This window comes from Rhinoderma darwinii, chromosome 3 (genome assembly GCF_050947455.1).
Source record: "Rhinoderma darwinii isolate aRhiDar2 chromosome 3, aRhiDar2.hap1, whole genome shotgun sequence".
Lineage (NCBI taxonomy): Eukaryota > Metazoa > Chordata > Amphibia > Anura > Rhinodermatidae > Rhinoderma > Rhinoderma darwinii.
This window is the reverse complement of record NC_134689.1, coordinates 75,839,808-75,861,705: the sequence shown is the minus strand read 5'-3', so window position 1 is coordinate 75,861,705 and position 21,898 is coordinate 75,839,808.

The following is a 21,898-nucleotide window of genomic DNA, read 5'->3' as shown; positions in this document are numbered from 1 at the left end:
GGTCTGGCTTTGGGGACTCTGGCTACAAGCGACAATGCCTATATCTCTCTCACAGGTGATCTTTTTTACTTTCCCTTTTAATTGTTTTTCTTTGTGTCTCACTAACTTGGTTGCAAAGTGTGGGGTTGAGACATCCCTCACACACTATGGCTGTCTAGGGCAGGCAGTAACGTGTCTCCAGGCTGTGTTTTGGCAAGCGGTCTAGGGCGTTCCTGAGAAGTCAATGAGCACTACAGTCCCATAATTTACTAAGGTTGACTTCATATGTTAAATAAGTAGCTCTCCTTGTGGTTAGTATTCCAGTGCAACTGTCTGCTTTACTCTCTAAATGAAAGCTGGAATAGATCTCTGAGAGATCATTACTCCACAAGCAGGTGGAGGTTTCTGCTTGAATTGCGTGCAGAATAGGAGGCATGGGAGATACTGTATGTCAGGGACATATAGGAGGTGGTGAAAGCCTAGGACTTCGGCCACCGATGCCAACAAGGATGTGACTGACAATGCTTATTCACCACATTACGGGTGTCACTGGCGTGCAGGGGCTGTAACGCACCAGATGAAGGTGTTTATAGACTGTAGTCAGTCATACAAAGGGAAATGCAGACAGTGACACTGAAGATGAAAGAATTTAACTAGATAACGGTGTCCTTTATTACCAATACCGGAGATCCCGTGGGGGAACCAAGAGGGAGGGACAAAAGTACGGAGAGGCTCATTTCAGAAGATATTAGAAATACTAGAGACTGCAGCCAAGTCAAGGAGCACATTGTTTATAGTTACATAGAACAGAGTTTTTCTAAGTTTAGTTGAACTTTTTTTTTTTTTTTTTTTTTTAAATATCTTTATTTTGTTCTACAGCAATACACAAGGGAAAGAAGTACATAGTACATACAAACATGTAATAAGAAAAAATATGCAATGCTATAGATACCCTTGGTGGGAGAGGAGGTCGGAGGGAGGGAGGAGGGAAATAAAGGGAAAAAATAAATAAAAATATATATATAAAAAAAAAAAAATCATAATAAATAAAAATAAAAATATGCCTCTTATCTCCATCTTACTTGTTACTCTGAGAACTTACCCTAGTCTATAGCCAGGTTCATTCCCATTTAGCGATGTTGTTGGCATTGCCATACCATACCTTTTCATATTTCTTGATTTTACCAACCAAGCCCAGCCAGTTTTGCAGTGTTGGGTGAGAGCTAGACCCCCACAGTCTAGCAATCAGAAGACGGGCCAAGAAGAGCAATTTCCCCAATAAAGCTCTTTTGTCCTTTGACATCTGCAAATCGCTTAAATTGCCCAAAATCAGGTACTCAACCTCTAATGGGACAACCAGTCCATAAGAACCGCTGATCTCCGAACAGATCTCCCTCCAAAATTGAGCTATTCCAGGGCAAGCCCAAATTAAATGCAAAAAGGCCGCCTGAGGGTGTTGGCAACGTAGGCAGAAAGAGTTTGCCTTCAAATTCATTGACTGTAGGGATATAGGCGTATAATACAATCTATGCGTTATATTGAATTGAACCATCCTATGGGCGGCACTGAGAGAGACCGTGCTAATACTCCTATAACAATGATCCCAGTGAGATTCATCCTTTGGTCCTAGATCTCTTTCCCATTTGGCTTGTGCTCTAAAGTGAATTTGCTTTCCGAATGTGCTCATAATAGAGCGGTAAATATGTGAAAGTGATTTTTTTCCTTTGTGAAACTACTAATAAATAATCAATTACCCTGTGAGATTCCAGTTGAATCCGTGCTACATCAATTTGCTTACATGCGTGCTGAATCTGGTAATATCTAAATAAATACTTCTCTTCAATACGATACCATTCTTTCAAATTATCAAAAGTGACTATTTGTTTATCCATAATAATCTGTGAGATAAAAAAAATCCCTCTATTTTTCCAGAAATTTATATCCGGAATTGTCCCAAATTCTCTAAAATTATAATTATCCCAAATTGGAGTAAACTTGAGAATTCCTTTAAAACCTAACATCTCTCTCAGTGCTCGCCATGAACGGGACAACATCAGACTCAGGGGCCATTTATTCAGTGGTTCCATCTCCAGTAGGCCTGTCTCCAATAACTCAAAAATATTTCCAGCTTTCTTTCCCACTGAATCAAGCAACCTCCTGAGGGCCGGGTCCTTCTCCCATTGAATCAGAAGCCTCAATCCGGCGGCCACAAGGTACCCCCGGAAGTAAGGAAAGGATAGCCCCCTTCAGACGTATTCTTGCACAGATAAACCTGTTTCATCCTAACACGTTTTCTTCCCCAAATCAATTCATTTAGTAAAGATTCCAACATCTTAAATGTATTGTTATCTATCCACACTGGTGTTGCGGTCAGTACATATAAGACCTGTGGGAGCACCACCATTTTAACCAGACCAATCCTATTAGCCCTGGATAAGGGAAGTTTCTGCCAAACCGCTATTTTTGATCTGACCTTCTTGATCACTGGTAGTATATTCAAGGCACTAAATCTCTCAACAACTCCTGAGACAGTTATACCCAGATATTCAAATGGCTGGCCCAATCTTAGGATAGTAAGATCTCCAAAAGGGGAGTCCTGTTCCTGATCCAATGGGAGAAGAGATGATTTGGACCAATTGATTCTAAGACCCGAAAATCTACCATAAGTCTCCAGTACCTGCATCGTTCTATGAACGGAAGTTGGGGTTTCTTTCAAGCATAATAAAATATCATCAGCATACAGAACCATTTTATCCCCTTCCCCACCACAGCCGCATCCCTTAATCTCTTTATCGCCCCTAATCAGCATGGCTAATGGTTCTATAAAAATAGCAAATAGAAGCGGAGACAGGGGGCAGCCCTGCCGTGTTCCCCGAGACAACATAATTGGTTCAGATAGTTCACCATTTACATTTACCCTGGCCAATGGGTCAGAATACATTATTTTAACCCAATTTATAAATGTATCCCCTATGCCAAACCTTGTCATTACTCTCCATAGGAACCGCCACTCCACCCTGTCAAATGCCTTGATAGCGTCTAAAGACAGCTTAGTTGAACTTAATGTCTTTCTTTTTCAACCGTACTAACTATGTAATTATGTAACCATCATAGTAGATGTAACGTCTATGGCCACGGCCCGTCGATCGGTCGTTAACCCCCGTGGCCATGGACAGCTTACCTGCCTGCAGCGTCGTCCCCCAGTCAGGCGCCGGCACTCTCTTCCGGGTTCCGAGTGTCTCCGGCGGGTGCGCGCGCCCGCGCGTGCACGGCCTTAAAGGGCCAGTACGCGCGTTTTGCAAAAAACTGCAATCTGGCCCAGGATGCCCTGGGCTATAAAAAGGGCTCTACCCTCTTGCCCTTTGCCAGAGCGTTGTTAGTTTTCCCGTTGTTCGTCTTGCTTATGGTCTCCCAGTGTCTTCCAGCCTCCCAGTGTACCTTGCTCCTGTATTCCGTATCCCGTATCCTGTTTCCGTGCTACCTAGTGCTATTGCCGTGCTGTGCTACCTGCCGTGCTGTGCTACAGTCTACGCTACCCTGCTACGCCTCACCGAACGACTTCCCACCGCCTGGTTCTGGACGTGTCCGCCTCGCCACTGCCTACGATTGCCTCAGGTACTCTCGCTGAACCATTGAACTGTGTACCTTCCGGTTTGGCCAGCTGCCATCCCCGCTACGCTGTACGGCCCAGTGGGTCCACACCCCGCATCGTGACAGTAGATTAAATTTTATATCCTAAAGTCTTGCTGGGACGCATAGTGCCTCAGCAGTAGGGATGCACGATGCATCGAAACTGCGATTCTATTTCGATGCCGTGCACCCTCAAACGGTTCGATACCATTATTTCATGTATTTCATGCATGGAGAAAATATACCAGGCAGACAAGTTGGTAGATGTCCTCCCTCAGTGAGGTAGGAAGTGAACTGAACTTTTTATTGAACAAAGAAACACAAAAAAACTTCCCTGTAGGAAGGTGGGACGTGCTTAAGCCCTATTGGCTCCTCAGCTGTAAGTTCTTCTGTGAACTCCTCTTGCATTCCAGGGGCGGTGTCTCCATAGGTGTTTCCCTCATGCAGGCTCCTTTGTGTTCCATAGATCCAATCTCTTTGTGTAATATACTGATATATATATATGTAAGGATAATATTTTTGCAAGCAATATACATGGTAATGATCCCTGACAGTCCCCCCTAAAAGTATTATTACTCTATTACTCTATCCCTGAGTCTTGCCTATCAACCTACCACTGACCACTCGAACCAGGCGGGTAGGGGTTTTGGATTTCTTCACCAGCTTGAGACGAGCTACTCCTTATGAGTAACCCCCCTTTGTACCAGGACTTCAAAGGTTTCGGAGTGGTCCTAACTTTCCCTATTCTCCTCAGGATACAGGATGGTTGTCTTGGTATAATCTACAAACCGCTGCTGATTGTAATATATATAATTAATCCAGTCTACATTTTTATTAATGGTAATAATTGTCGCACTGTCACTTACTGTCCTAATGGGACTTTTACCCCTGCAGATATAACAGGTCATGGGCAGAATCTTCCCCAAACCTAAAGAGACCCAGATACCATAACCTCCGGGCTCTCATTGCTGCCATGTACTTCTTACATGAGTGACAAGAACCAGTGACCTTCACCTCACACCTCCACATAAAACTCCTCAGATTGTAATTTGCAGCACTGCGGCATATTTACACACATTATAATTATAAACCTCAGACAATATAAACAATAGGGCCTCAACTAATAATATAATGCTATCACCAATCTCATGCTATCACCCTCAGATTTTGGGTCCCATCAGTTCATTGCCAGTCCTGTACATCATCGTCCTCTTCTTCTCCTGTCTTCTGTGGAGTCAGACTGCACAGTGGTATCCAGTGGGGGATTTATTACTATCCTCCACCTGGTCACTTACTTATGAAAACACTTGATACTGCTGACGGATTCACTCTGGTCTTTGCTCTTTACTTTGATCTTTGCTGATGTCATCAGGACTTGGTTTGGTCCTTTTCATCTGTTAGACACCGTCTCTTTTAGTATACGTCACCGGGCTGTACATAGCACCTCATGCTGTGAGCCTGGGGTGAGATCCCACGTAGACGGATTAGTGGAGTTTTATTGTGACTACCACAAACCCTCCGCATCTGTCCTCTTCCTCCAGTAAGTTACTTGTCTGGGCGGCTGCTTAGAATTGTGACACTGCCGTTAGTTCATGACAAACGCGTTGTACTGGCTCAGGCTGCACCTGCCGCATCTTAGTGATGGAGTTCATCATATTAAAAGTCTTTTGGTTCATGTTTACTGGCACTTGTCGGGGACCCCCAACCCTTGTCAATTGCTAAAATAAATACTAATCTGGGGATAACATCATCCGCATACACTATAAACGTTGTTCTAAGTACATACAATAATAATGACAGGCCCTTAAACTACAAACAAACACCTTTATGTAAGAAAAACGTCTCTATTACACTGGACAGGGCACCTAGAAGATGTATAATTACTGGGTACATTGTATTTGTACTTGGTGTCACACTTTCCAGCAGGATTTATACCTTATTCTCAGCTGATTACCTGGAAAAGCTCCTATTCACAGAAATATACACAGATTCCACATGTTTATCTGACAAGTGTCTCAAACCAATTCCCCCCCCCCCCTACTACTCTGGTTCGTTCTACCTGGGAAGGCCTAGAGGTCTGTTCTCTTTGTGGGAGGCGGGTATGATAAGGTTGGCACCGGCCTGCCACGACTGTTCTGTAGGCAAATCAAACAGCTCTAACAGAATTTAGCAGCATCAGCTGTAAAGCCTGGGACATACCAATTAGATCTTACCAAATCGATCCTTGCAGTCTTGGGGCAAATGTGAGGTCATACACCATCAATACAAGTGCGATCAAGAGTGCCTTGGGTGCTACCGGTTTACCTTCCTTTATCCGTCCACATTCTGTCAGAATCTGGTTCTCACGCCTTCCGCTCCCAGTTGGACTCTTCCTGTGGAGAACAAGCTTTTCATCGCATAATCAGTAATTGATCTTAATCAGATAATTAATTTGAAGAAAAACATTAACAAATAACATCTTTACATTAAACGTTCACATTGAGCAGTAACTAGAAGTGGTACATGCAAACTCATTTTACTTCTTTATATATATCTATACATACACATATACACTGCACAGAATTCTCTGCTCTAAAATTTTCCTTTCACAACAAAAATATTTTCAAATGGGAATCTACTTACACTGTGAAGTTATCATTTACACAAACATAATACTGACGCCTCCAATAGTCCAATGCTAAGGCTGGTCCAGAACTTTACATAAAACTTAACCTCAGTATTTAATATTCCCACAACCCTTTTTGAATATCGTTATTAAACAAACTAACTCTGGAATAACATCTGGAGAACTGCTGACATCTTATCATTGTACAAACACCAGTTCAATACTTGGGATAACACTGTTCCCCTGTCACTACACACAACGTCTGCAGTGGGGAAGATACCGGCTGGGCTTCAGGCCCCCCTGAGAACAGGTCTACACACACGAGCACATTGTCATACACTTCTACCTCGGGTAGTTGTATGTTCTGCAGTCGCTGGGACGGGTAATCTGGCCGGGCTGCACTTTTCACAGGTACCTTTGCTGTTTTACCTATGTCATGCCGTGCGCACATCATGTCGGCTGCTACAAACCTAGTGGTGGCATTATTGTATCCAGGGACAAGCCAATTTACTGACACCTGGCCGCACATACCCTTGTTGTCAGTTCTGTCTTCTCTTGCTCTCTCAATTGGCTTACCCGATGATCCAATAAAGTTCCTACTACCAATGGGCCCATAATTGTGGGCGATGCCAAAAGCGTACCTAGAATCCGTGTAAATGTCGGCCGTCTTACCTTCTGCCAGGTTACAGCCTCAGCGAGCACCTCCAGCTCCGCTCCTTGAGATGAATGAGAAGGTGAGAGCGGTTTCTGGATAATTTACCTGGTGCCTCGTATCCTGTCTTGTACATACTGTATATGATCAAGTATTTCTACATTACAAATTTACATTAAAAAACCCATGTCACATATAGATAGAACATTTCAAAGGGATGGCGTCTTCATTCTCTAAAATAAAAACAAATGTTATACACTTCTCCACACTCTGATAATCCAGAACACTTTGAGAATCTCACTTTATCAGGTCCTGTAAATACTTGATTAATACAAAAACAAATTAAAAATTACTAAAATCTTTACATAAAATTAACAATGTTCAGATAATTTTCACCTCCTTCCCTCCTAAATCTGTAAAGACTCATCTGTGAGTGACTTCGGCCTCTTGTGTAAATTTGCTGGAGGGGGATGGTCTCTTACACAATACCTCATATTGGGTGGAGACTACAGCACAGCATACCCGGTGCGATATTTACTGTTCTGGAAGGATCTACACAGAAAAACCTCAACATTTAGGTTACTCTTATACACATTTAATGTGGATTACTCATTGGGGCCTCATACACATTGTGTAGATCTCCTGGAACCAAATCCATTAATTCAAAACAAACCAAAATTGTACCTGATCAGTTCCTTCACCATTCCCCCCTTTGTGGACTCTGGGAAAGTAATGTAGCAGGGTTCAAAACTACATCTCAACATAATAAGGTTGGGCACTCTATCTGGGGGGCACTAGTTTAACCCCCTGTAATATACAACAGCCTGGAACAAAAATGACTTTCTTCTGACAAAAAATAAATTTTATCTTTAAAATTACTTGCAACCATTTACCTGTAAAACATCTCACATTTTCCAAAATAACATTTAGGCAGCCCAATAGCACATGCCTCATGTGTGAAAACAAAAACAAAACAATTGTAATTAGTTATTCAATAAAACGGAAAATATTATATCTGGTAATATTAATTACTTGAAACCAATAAACTATATACAAGGATAGGGAACAGTGGGGGTACATACATTTTCAAGACCCCGTGTCTCACAATATCTGTAGTTTAATACATGTGAATTAACATCAAAACACATTAAATCTTATCACATCATAACACATAAATATGCAGCATAACTTTTATCAACAACAGCGCATGTGCAAAGTTAAGAAACTTTTCTGTACACAGAAAAAAAAGAAACTGATTTTAACCCCATACACAAAACACTAAGAATTTTGGTTTTTAGACAATACTGCTGTTAAAAATAAGAGCATACAATATAGATCTAAAATCAGTGCAATATTGTAATCCCTTGTCTAATCAGTCCACGCCCTATATACCAGTCAGTCTGCTTTTCACACTGCATACATCACACAGCCCCCCTCCCCCACACCATCGCATTCTACAGGAGGGGGTCACACACTCACTCCTCACAGCTTCTATTCTCACAATCTTAACAATTTCAATGCCGGCAAAACAACGTACGTATCTGCAATCATTCATCACACTGTTGTATAGTGTCCAATCTGTCGGCCACCATCTCTATATTATGATGACGTGTCTTTTCACCAGTGCACAGCGTCATTCACACTGGGACGGAATCTAGAATAGAAAAAAAAAACACTGCTGCATGTGTTACTGAGGGAAATGACAAAATTAACAAGGCTATCATTTCATACTGATTTGATTGGGCCGGGCGTGACCTCATCAGGGGGGGGGCAGCCTCTCCCACAGGAAGCACATTGCTCAGCTGTGAGGGGGGTTTTGCTGCCCACAATGAGGAAACACTCAACATGAGGGACGGACGCCATTACAGGGGGCGGTCAGTGTGGAGTGTTCCTGCGTGCTTCCTATCATGCAGTTCATGGGTTTGTGCAATATGCTTTATTTATAAAGCGTGGTCTTTGTTTTGGGTGCAACTTGGAGCTTTAGCTGTATACTCTTATATGCATGCACAATTGTGTGCTCTTCTGTTAGGTGCTAAATATATTTATGTGCTTCTGTTGTCCAAATACTTGATCTGTATGATTATCTTTTCTATAGATATCTGCATTTGTTACCACATCACAGGATGTTTATAGTATGGTAGCATATATATTGGATTATTCAGCGCAGCTCCTCCATACTCTCCTTTTTAATTGTGTGCTATATTGTTTTTATATTTTCATGGCCAATGTGTTATGTATATTTCAATAAAGTTTATTTTATATTGTCATGGTACATGACTTGTGCTATGTGTGTTTCATTTTCTGGATATACTAGTAGTCTTCACAGTCTGGTATTGGTATTGATATTTGCTTTATGATTTGTGTGGACGCATTATTGTTTGGCGCATGCCAATGGTCTATACTCGTATAGGTATTCATCAGGGTGGCGGCTGGTCCTGTGGTTTCTAATACATAACATAATACAATGCTTTTCTTATTCCTAACTTCCATTCGCTTCACGAAATCATACGAATAGGATCGTCCGGGTACGGGTGATCCTGATGATTTGAATATGGACCGTAAACCATCCATTCTAACAGTCTATATTATACACGTAATTTATATAACAATTTTCGGTCTACAACTCTCTAGGTCTAGCCGGAAATATTACAATTTCGCAGTCTGAAACTGTCTCTAGGTCTCGCCGAAATATTACAATCTCCCAGTCTGCAATGTATTACATCTCGCTGGAATATTACAATCTTCCAGTCTGCAATTCATTAAATCTTGCTGGAATATAACAATCTTCCAGTCTGGAATTCATTAAATCTCGCTGGAATATAACAATCTTCCAGTCTGCAACTCACAGGTCTTGCTGGAAAATTACTCACGACTTATCGTGCCCCTGTATAAAACAGGTTATATTTTCTATCTAGTCCTTAATTACCCAGAGGATGGTTAGTCGGGCGCGACTAATTTCTTACAGGTTCGTGACCACACAGCGGGGATGTCGCCTCTGTCGCCTGAGATAATACAGCCAACCGACAAGGGCTATACATATTCCCACAAGACCGTCCACTAACACAGATAAGTCGAAGATTTATAAAATCAACTGACTTACCGTGTTATTGTGGAGGTGATCAGGCTCCTTCAGTGGGCAGTCCCGGGTCATCTGTTTCACCCTGTGATTGTCGGTTGTCCGGATTCCGAGATCCCCTCGAGTGCAGCCACACGCTGGGCGCCAATTGTCAGGGCAAACTTCCTTCTCCCTGTTATTCCACACCGAATAGCCACCTCTGTAAATTGTAACTGAGGGCATGCATGGAGAAAATATACCAGGCAGACAAATTGGTAGATGTCCTCCCTCAGTGAGGTAGGAAGTGAACTGAACTTTTTATTGAACAAAGAAACACAAAAAAACTTCCCTGTAGGAAGGTGGGACGTGCTTAAGCCCTATTGGCTCCTCAGCTGTAAGTTCTTCTATACACTCCTCTTGCATTCCAGGGGCGGTGTCTCCATAGGCGTTTCCCTCATGCAGGCTCCTTTGTGTTCCATAGATCCAATCTCTTTGTGTAATATACTGATATATATATATATATATATATATATATATATGTAAGGATAATATTTTTGCAAACAATATACATGGTAATGATCCCTGACAGGCGCACAGCAAAACACCCGCATGTTCTTTTTTTCAGTGCCTGTTGTCAGGAGCAGGGCAATGGCTGTATTACACAGCCGCAGCCCCGCTCTAACGGCGGAGATCAGAGAAACCTCTGACCTCCGCTGCCATTCCCCTGAATGCTGCGATCAAAGCGTTCAGCAATTGCGACCGGGCCTCGAAGCCAGGGGGACCCGCGAACCCCCGCACCACATAAATGAAAAGTTACTATAGTAACCAGGACCTATGTAATAAAATACACGAGCCCCCGCTACTATAGTAACTGACAGTACTTACATTCCTCCTTCCGGAGCGCAATCAGCTGTTTTGAAGGGGGTGCAGCGCTCGTACCTGCGCTACTTCCCCTTCATTCCAGTCACTTTCTCACACTGAATCGCCGACACAGACGTGTCAGCGATTCAGTGTGAGCAAGTAAGGGAAATGAAGGGGAAGCAGCGCTTGTATGAGCGCTGCAACCCCTTCAAAACAGCTGATTGGCAGGGGTCCCAGGAGTCGGACCCATACCTATCAGCTATTGATGGCCTAACCTGAAGATAGGCCATCAATGTTTATCGACTGGACAACTCTTTTTAAGCCCACTATGTGGTAGGCTTAGATACAGGACCCCAGCAGACAGTACTCTTATACTGTATAAGATTAGTGTCTGCTGGACCCTGTATTTAAGCCCACCTCAACTCGCAATACTACACAAAGTATCGGTATCAAAGTCCAAATTCTGGTATCGTGACAACCCTACTCAGCAGCAGTGTGATAGAAGACGGGAAGGGGGGGGGGCTGCGCGTTTGAGTCTGCAGCAGCCAAGACCGCTCTGTGCACATAAAAATCTACATTATGCAGAGTACATTTTATTACAGAAAATCGCCAAACCAACACTAAATTTACCTAGGTATAGCAAACCATTCTCTGTGTGTGTTCAGGATTAATATAATTTCTTACGTACCCCAATGGCATTAGAGAAAACACTGATAACCTTATTGTTTGTAGTAGTGCACTATTCTGCACTGTTAGATAGATGACTCTTTACAGATTTAAATGGGGAGAAAGTGATTATTACCTGAAGATTGTTCATTTTTTCTGGATTTTAGCATCAAAATGTTTTAATTTTTGGTATTAATCAGGCATTTACAAGACCTGATGGGGAATAGGATTATCAAATGTCTTGGATTATCAGATGAGCATGGAGAAGTATATAAAATTTTGTTTTCTATTTTTAAAAATAAATAGAGTGCACCCTTTTGTACAACAGTCCATCCATATGAAGGTTGGTTTCCCAATGCAAACTGGTAATGCAGCGATACTTTATCAAATACAGTAAAAGACGGGTACATTCCTAGTCTTTCAATTATGTGTAAGGGAAACATGATGAAGTTTATATAAAAAGAAGAAAAACCAGTTTGCATATATCACATTTAGTATACTGCTCAATGTTAATATTTAACTCAACCGGTTCCGGACCGCCGGCTGTGTATAGACGTCCAGCAGTAGGGGTCCTTGAAACCTGCGGCATCGTGTTTTTACGGAGCAGGTTTTAGCTGAGTGTGGGGACCCTGAGGAACAGAAGCAGCTTTCACTGCTTCTATCTTCTCAGATTGTTTCTACACAGCGACCAATGAGCAGTGTGTATAGAATAGAGGCAGCGCCACTGCCTCTATTAGCCCCGTTGATCATGTGACTGGTCATATGATCGCTGGGATGCCGTTAGTGGGTCTAACTAGACTCAGCACCGCCCTATTAGTAACAATAGTCACTATAAGAGGGCTGATTTCACATGGGCAGCTTTACAGTGGAAAAACATGGTGTAATAGTAGAAAAAAATTAAAAATAAAGTCCCCGAAAAGTCTTTTCTGACCTCTGAGGGTTAAAGCATAATAATAAAAAAATAAAAGTAAAATGAAGTGCAAAAAAAAACTGAATAATAAATACACGTAAAATACCCACCCAAAATAAACGTTCCCCCGCCAATCATTGTCATAATGTTAGCCCTAACCAAATTACCCTAAAATAGACATGTAATATATAAAAATTTACGGTAGACAATGACGATCACAAAAAAAGGTCTATTTTAGGGTAAAACGAGCTCAGCGAGGACAGAAACCTCCAGTGCAACAGAAGGGCAAATATATAATATAATATAGTATTACCAGAAAAAATTAGCTGAAAAGTGAAAGAAAGCATACTTTTTTTTACTAGAATTTTCAGACTTTAAGCCTAGAAATTCTAAAATAGTAAAAAGGATGTGTATAAAACTTATAAAAAGAATGAAACCTGCATTGTCTATGAAAAAAAACATTGCAAAAATCATGTCGCTAGCCCAACAAACAAAAAAGTTATAGCCGTTTAATGCGTGCTAAAAATGGCTAAGCTGTGTCTAGTCCTGAAGGCTCAAAATAGCCCGGTCCTGAACTGGTTAAAGTTGTAATTTTTTTAATGTGTTCATTCAATTGAACTACCTGATAAAGATCAATTAATGATAATGCGGCGAAAAGATTGTTCACAGTTGCTGACCTCCTCTGGAGAACAGAAGGTATGAAAACCAGATTCTAATGGAATATGGGTGGATAAAGAAGGTAAAGGCACTTGTATTAATGGTATATGGCCTCACATATATGCTTCCAAGGCTGTAAAGATCGATTTGGTAAGATCTAGTTGGTATGCCGCAGGTTTTAGGCCATGCTCAGACGTGGCGGAAGTTTTCTGCTGCAAATGTTGGTGCAGATTCAAGGGCAATTACGCAACGAATCTGCACCAACATTTGCATATTTGACAGGTAATTGAGACGTTGCAGATATAACAGCGGACTTGCCACAGATTTCAGTTTTTGCATTGCAAAGGCTGAAATCCGCAGTGAAATTCCGCTTCTTCTCCGCAATGTAATGAGCATGCTGCGGAGGGAAAATTCTGCACTGCAGCCTCATTTCCGCACAGTTATTTTCCGCAATGTCTGAACTAAGTTTCCTAAAAATGGACTGTCCGCAGCGGAATTCAACAGCAATTCCGCCACGTCTGAATGTGCCCTCACAGCTGTTGCTGCTAAATTCTGTTAGAGCTGTCATATTTGCCTATAGATCAGTCCTAGTAGACCGGTGCAAACCTTACCAACACACCTGTCTCCCATGGAGAGACCTTCACAGGTAAAACAAATTGTTTTCATTCAGCTTCCTAAGACTAGGAATGTGTATAAGTGTGTGTTAATTTGTTCTCAGTAGGTAAAAAACAAATGGCTAAAATATATATAATATCTGTGAATATTTCTGTGGGTAGGAGATGTCACGGGTAAGGCTTCGTTCACATATCCGTCAGGGCTCTATTCTGACGTTCCATCAGAGCTTTTTGTCCCAGCAACCTGCCTAAAAACACCACATTGCCCATGTAGATAGTGACGCAATGCCACAGTAGATAGTGCCACATTGCCAACTGTAAATAGTGCCAGTGTCCACATAGTGCCACAGTTCCCATTGTAGATAGTGCCCACATAGTGCCACACGCAGTGCCCATGTAGATAGCGCCAGTGTCCCGTGTAGGTAGTGCCCATATAATGCCACAGTGCCCATTAAGATGGGGCCACACCCCCTGTATATAGCACCCCTGTGTAGATAGCGCCACATCTCCTGTAGATAGCACCACCCCCCTGCAGATAGCATCACTCCCCTGCAGATAGCGCCACTCCCCCTGCAGGTAGCGCCACTCCCCCTGCAGATAGCGCCACTCCCCCTGTAAATGACACACCCCCTGTAGGTAGCTCTCTGTAGGAGGGGAATTCCTCTGGCTTCCGTTCCAGATTCTCTGTGCAAATATCGACAGTGACGTCAGGGGCTAAGTCTAAAAGCGGAATACCCTGCCAGAGCGTTGGCAGCACTCCGGCCGGGTATTATGCTTGAGGAGTATCCCCTGACGTCACTGTCTATATATGGATAGTGACGACAGGAGCTTCTCCAGTAGCAGAATCCCCGGCCAGAGTGTTGGCCGGGGATTCGCTCCTAGAGAGAGCCCCTGATGTCACTGGTCAGTGCGATCTGACACCGGGGTTTCCGCTCCTAGAGGGAGTTTAGGTGGAGCTATCTACAGTGGAGGTGGGTGCGATGCTATGTACAGGGGGTGGCGCTATCTTCAGGGGCGTGGCTCTATATGCAGCGGGGTTGGAGAGATGTTGGGGGCTCCCTCTAGGAGGGGAATCTCCGGCCAGAGCCCTGACTGGGGTTTCAACTTCCTTGAGGGAGTTTAGTTGGTTCTATCTACAGTGGGGGTGTATTCCAGGGCTCTCAATTTCCCGGGAGACGTGAGAGTGCAGCGCTGCTCACACTGAAGCAGCACTGCACTCATTATACCCTATTCCAGGCTGCCGTATATATACGTAACAACTGCAGTGGCAGCCGTGAAGGGGTTAAGGTAGGAGGGTGGCAAATGTTGTACATGTTGGTTATAGCGCATTTCCTTCTAGAATACTGGGGAAAATGGGTCATTCCAGACATTGTCCTGATGAAAAACGTACTTTGATTAAAAAGTTGAAAAACATATAGAGACGTGCAGCAGATTATAGGCTGCTCAGCTAAAATTATCTCAAATGCCTTGAAATGGCAACCAAAACATGAAAGATGCATAAGGAAGCGGGGAACTACTGTTCGAATGGATTAAAGAATAGCCAAAATGGCAAAGGCTCAGACATTGATCACCTCCAGAAAGGAGAATAACTGCTGCAATCAGAAGTGAAGCCAAGTTACCATCAAGAACTCCCTGCAAAGTCCCATTGTTAAAAAAATATAGGTTAAAATTTGCCAAGGAGCACATTGACTGGCACAAAAAGATATGGCGCAACATTTTGTAGACTGATTAAAGCAATTGTTCTTTTTGGGTCCAGTGGCCGCAGACAGCATATCAGACGACCCCCGAGCACTGAATTTAAGCCACAGTACACTGTGAAGACAGTAAAGCATGGTGCAGCAAAAAAATGATGATATGGGGATGTTTCTCATACCATGGTGTTGGGCCTATTTATCGCATACAAGGGATCATGGATCAGTTTGAATGTATTAAAATACTTGAGATCATGTTGCCCTATGCTGAAGAAATGCCCTTGAAATGGGTGTTTCAACATGACAATGACCAAAAACACACCAGTAAGCAAACAACATCTTGGATACAATCAGGATTGAGGTAATGGAGTGCCCATCCCAATCCCCTGACCTCAAAAATATGGTTTATGAGGCAAAACCCAAAAATGCAGAGGAACTGTGGAATGTAGTCCAATCTTCCGGACTGGAATACCCGTTCAGAGGGGCCAGAAGTTGGTCGACTTCATGCAACACAGATGTCAAGCAGTTCTCAGAAACAATGGTTATGCCACTAAATATTAGTTCAGTAAAGTGAAATCTGAAACATTTTTTCAGTTTATACATTACAATTTTGAGTTTTTAACCCCTTCCCGACATTTGACGTATCCATACGCCAAAGCCGGGTAGGGGAAGTATGGAGCGGGCTCACGCAGTGAGCTCGCTCCATACGATGACGGTGTCGGCTGTATGTTACAGCCGACACTTCGAGCGCGATCCCGCTAGTTTAACTCGTTAAATGGCCCGGTCAATACTGACCGCAGCATTTAAATCGTCAGAAAGAGGGGGGCGACCCCCTCTAACAGCTCATCGCGCCCCCCGCAACGCAATCGTGGGGGGGCGATGGTTGCCATGGCTGCCTGGGGGCTTAATGAACGCCCCCAGGTCCGCCATCTTTGTACACCTATTAAGCCTTGCCTCCGGCAGGGCTTAATAGGTGCCTGTCAGAATCACGATATACTGCAATACATTAGTATTGCAGTATATCGTGCAAGCGATCTAATGATCGCTGGTTGAAGTCCCCTAGGGAGACTAATAAAAAAAGTAAAAACAAGTTAAATAAAGTTTTTTTGGGTATAAAAAAAAATGAAAATATTAAAAGTTCAAAAAACACCCCTTTTCCCATTTTTCCCCTAGAGCATAGTAAAAAAATAAATAAATAAACATAATTGGTATTGCCGCGTCCGTAAAAGTCTGAACTATTATAATATATCGTTATTTAACCTGCATGGTGAACGGCGTAAAAAAAAAATTTTTAATGCCAGAATGTCTATTTTTTGGTCACCTCATCTCCACAAAAAAATGAAATAAAAAGTGATCAAACCGTCGCATTTACACCAAAATGGTATTATTAAAAACTACAGTTTATGCCGCAAAAAATAAGCCCTCATACCGCTTAATCTCTCTCTCTCTCTCTCTCTCACACATGTGTGTGCGGTGTGTGGTTAGCGCATCAATTCAGTTGAAAATAATAAATAAAATAAAAACAGTGCTTTTTGAGTGCGCATGCCCCTCGGAAAGCACAATGATGCATAACGCAACACACACGGACCCGATTCACACGCGTTTTTCACGCGCGTGAATCGGATACGCTCGTGTGAATGAGGCCTTAAACTGTGTTCACATCAGCGTTGCCCTTCCGTTGAGGGTTTTCGTCTGCGCTATTGTTTCTGTCAAAGCAACAGAAGTTGTTCACAATGGCGACAAACGGAAAACAATTAGAAAAGTTTCCGTCACCATTAAGGAAACCCCCGACAGAAACCCTCAACGGAAGGGTAACGCTGATGTGAACGGGCCCTAAGGCCCCATGCCCACTTCCGTTTTTTCCATCAGGGTGCTAGCAATTTTTTTTCCGGTTAGCACCCTGACCCATTCATTTCAATGGGGCCATGCACACTTCAGCTTTTTTGACTGTCCCGTTGTTCCGTTCCGAGCATGTCCTACTTTGGTCTGAGATTCCGTGACCGTGGGGCCCATGTCGTGGCAAGTCAATGGGTCCGTCAAAAAAACTGAAGGCACACGGAAGGCATCCGTGTGATGTCCGTGTGTGACGAAGCCGTCTTGGTGACGCGTCCCTCTTTTGACATCCAGTCCGACCTCCCTGGATGACGCTGCAGTCCATGTGACCGCTACAGCCTGTGATTGGCTGCAGTGGTCACATGGGATGAAACATTATCCCAGGAGGCCGGATTGGAGGAAGAAGCAGGGAGTTCTGGGTAAGTATAAACGTATTTTTTCTGAGTTGGGGCTTTTGAAGGAAACATAAGAAATATATATTGTGAGCGCCACGCATGGTACTCACTGTCCAGTGGTAGTCACTGTCCAGGGTGCAGAAGGAGTTACTGACGATCAGTGCAGCGCCTTCTCTCTATCGAGCACTAATTGTTACTCTTTCAGCAACCCGGACAATGACTACCGCTGGACAGTGAGTACCATGCGCGGCGCTCTGAAACGGAAACACGGAAGTGTACACGAAGTACAAACGGGAACCACACTGATCCAATCACGGACACATGGATCAGTGAAAAACGGCCGTGAAAACGGTGATGGAAGTGTGTATGAGGCCTAAGGCAGAGCCATTTTTACCTCCAGGACTGAACTGGTGTTTGCACAGTGGCTGAGATATCAGCAGTTTTCTAGATGCGATCTCAAAACAAAATAAAAAAATTAGCATTTTTGTTAGATAACAGGACTCTCTGGAAATTTTAAATACAGAGATTAAATTTCACGTTAAGTTCTGGATCAGCTTGCCTTAACGTCCTTTACACAGGGAGACACGCTGCCGACAATGATAATATTTCACTTTCTTAAAACGATACGATCAGAAGATGATCGAGCGTTTGCTCGTTCATCTGCTGATCGCTGCCCTGTTTAAATAGGGCAATTATCGTCAACGAGTGTTATACGAACGCTCGTCTGCACGATAATCGCCAGTGTAAAAGGGCCTTTAGAATTGGACTGTAGGAGGCATATGTCAGATAAAAGGTGTGGCAGCATGTTAATACTGGGTAAATGATAACTTCTCAATAGAAATAGATTCCCATTTGAAAAAAAATTTTTTGTTGTAAAAGCAAAATTCAGCAGCTTCATGCTGATAGGACAGCGTCAGGGGCTGTGAGGTAGCTCTACCTCAGGAGAATCGCTGGTTACATAGTTAATACGGTTGAAAAAAGACACATGTCCATCAAGTTCAACCAAGGGATGGGAAAAATTTCTACACATTAACATAGGAGCTGATATCTTTTCGTTCTAGGAAATTACCTAAGCCTTTTTTAAAGCCATCTACTGTCCCTGCTGTAGGCTATTCCATAGATTCACAGTTCTTACAGTAAGGAAGGCTTGTCGCCTCTGCAGAGTGAACCTTTTTTTCTCCAGATGGAGGGAGTGTCCCCTTGTTTTTGAGGGTTTTTACGTGGAACAGTATTTCACCATATTTTTTCTATGTGCCATTTATATATTTATATAAGTTAATCATGTCCTCCCTTAGACGTCTCTTTTCAAGGCTAAATAGGTTTCATTCTTTTAATCTTTCCTTATAACTTAGATTCTCCATGCCCCTTATTAGATTCGTTGCTCTTCTTTGTATATTTTCAAACTCCAGGGCATCCTTTCTATGAACTTGGGCCCAGAACTGAACTGCATATTCTAGATAAGGCCGCACTAAAGCTTTGTAAAGTGGTAATATTATATCCCTGTCCCGCGAGTCGATGCCTTTTTTAATGCACGACAATATCTTGCTGGCCTTTGAAGCAGCTGATTGACATTGCATGCTGTTATTTCGTTAATGATCTACAAGTTCACCCAGATCCTTCTCAACAAGTGACTCTCCCAGTATAGTTCCCCCGATTGTTGGTACCCAGATGAATAAATTTACATTAATCTACATTAAACCTCATTTGCTAAGTGGATAGCCAAACACTTAGTGTGTCAAAATCAGCTTGCAACTTACGAACATCTTCTATAGACTGAACATTACTACATAGCTTGGTGTCATCTGCAAAAATAGAAATGGTGCTATTAATCCCATCCTCTACATCATTAATAAATCAGTTGAATAATAGTGGTTCCAGCACAGAACCTGGGGTACACCACTTATAACCGGGGACCATTCAGAGTAGGAATCATTGACCACAACTCTATGGATACGGTCCTTCACAATCCAATTACAAACTTATACTTTCTAAACCTATAGTCCTTAACCCTTTCATGGCCAAGGGTCATTGATGCCCCTGTGTCCAGATCAAATTTTCCATTTCTGATGTGCACGTCTTTAACCCCTTAACACCATGTGACGTACTATTACGTCACGGGTGGTGGACTGTTAACGCGAAGTGACGTACTATTATGTCATTGCGTTAACAGGGTACTGTGCCTGCAGACAGTTTTAAAGCAGTGGTAGCTTAACGCTATCACTGCTTGAAGGCCAGGACAGGAGCTAGCCTCTGTTCCAGCCGATTAAGCCCTTAAATGCAGCGCTCAAAAGCGAGTGCTGCATCTATGGTTTTTAGAAGCAGATTGGAACTCTACAATGAAATTGTGGGGTTCCGATGACTGCTCAGGCAGACCGGAGGCCTAACAATGGCCTTCTGTCTGCCTAGAACGGATGCCTGCTAGGTCCCGCCCAGAGGCGGGGCCTAAAAGGCATCCAGCCGCAGTAACAACATGGCGCAGGCTCAGAAGCTGAGCCTGCGACATCAGCCGCTGGTGTCAGCTGCATGTTACAGAAGACACCGTGCTGTAACGGCAGGGAATGGAGCTAACTCCGATCCCTGCCATTAACCCCATAGATGCCTGATCTTAGTAGTTTGTAGCGATAGGTATCGACACGATGTGATCGTGACAATGCCGACTGTTGATATGGCAATCGGATAATAGCCTCCTGGTCTGCCACGTACGATAGCCTATTAGTCCCCGCCCGCAGACAGGACCTAATCGGCTTGCTGTCAGTTAATGACTGACAGCTCTAATGAATTGCTCTACGTGGGTAGTGCAATGCATTAGAGTAAAGATCAGAGGTGCAGGCCCTCAAGTCCACTAGTGAGACAAAAAAAAGTTGAATATAAGTGTAAAAATAAAAAAGTTTCATGTTCATTTAAACAAACACTGCCTTATTTCCTATAATAAGCATTTTATTAAAAGTGTTTGGTATTTGCTATCACCGCGTCCGTAACGACTCAATCTATAAAACTGTAATGTTATTTTTCCCACACAGTGAACACCGCAAAAAAACAATAAAAAAACAATGCCATAATCGCTATTTTTTTTTTATCACCACCCTTAACAAAACATAGAATAAAAAGTGATCAAAAAGTCCCATGTACCCCAAAATAGTACTAATAAAAACTACAACCCGTCTTGCAATAAACAAGCCCTTACACAGCTTTTTTGACTGTTCTCAGAATATGGCGACACAAAATGTGCAGGGTGTCCAAAAGCGGATAAGATTGAGCACCATTTATCAGTTTGACACTGGCCACATATCTCTAAAATATTATTTACCACGTTATTATACCCTCCAATTATGCCCTGATGTACTCTGCACAGATTACATATGCCCCCAAATTATAAACTGAAATACCAGCAAAACCCCAAACAGAACAACTGCCAAGCAAAATCTGCACTCCAAAAACCAAATGGCGCTCACACCCTTCTGAACCCGACTGCGTGCCCAAACAGCATTTCACGTCCACATATATGGCATCGCCATACCCGGAGGAACCAGCTTAGCAGTTTACGAGATGTGTGTCTTCGGTGGCACAAACAGGGCACAACATATTGCGCACTAAAATGGCATATCAGCGGAAAATTGCAATTTTCACTTTGCACGATCCGCTGCGCATTAATTACTGATGGAAAAACACCTGTGGGGGCAAAATGCTCACTACACCCCTTAAAATGCCTCAAGGGGTGTCGTTTCCAAAATAGGGGTCACTACTTGGGGGTTTGTTTTGCTATTTGACCTAAGAGCCCTGCAATTGTGGGCCAATGCTGTGAAAATCACCAAAATGGACCTCAAATGCGCATGTTGCTCCTTACTTCTGAGCTCTGTCATATGTCCAGGCAAATGTTAAATGCCTTGAGGGGTGTAGTTTCCAAAATGGGGTCACTTCTTGGGGGCTTCTACTGTACTCTACTGTACTCTGGTACCTTAGGGTTTTGCAAATGCGACAATCTGCGTGCCAAATAGCACTCCTGCCTTTCTGAGCCCTGCCCTGTGTCTGAACAGCAGTTTATTACCACATATCGGGTATTGCCGTACTCGGGATAAATTGCTTTATAAATGTTGGGGTGCTTTTTCTTCTTTATCCCTTGTGAAAATGAAAAAATTCAACTTTTTAGTGGAAAAAACGCTGATATTAATTTTTACGACCTAATTCCAATAAATTGTGCAAAAGACCAGTGGGGTCTAAATGCTTACTATACCCCTAGATTCCTTAAGGGGTGTAGTTTCCAAAATGGGGTCACTTTTGGGGGGCTCCTACTGTTTTGGTCCCACAGGCACTTAGCAAATTTGACATGGCACCTGAAAACCATTCCAACTA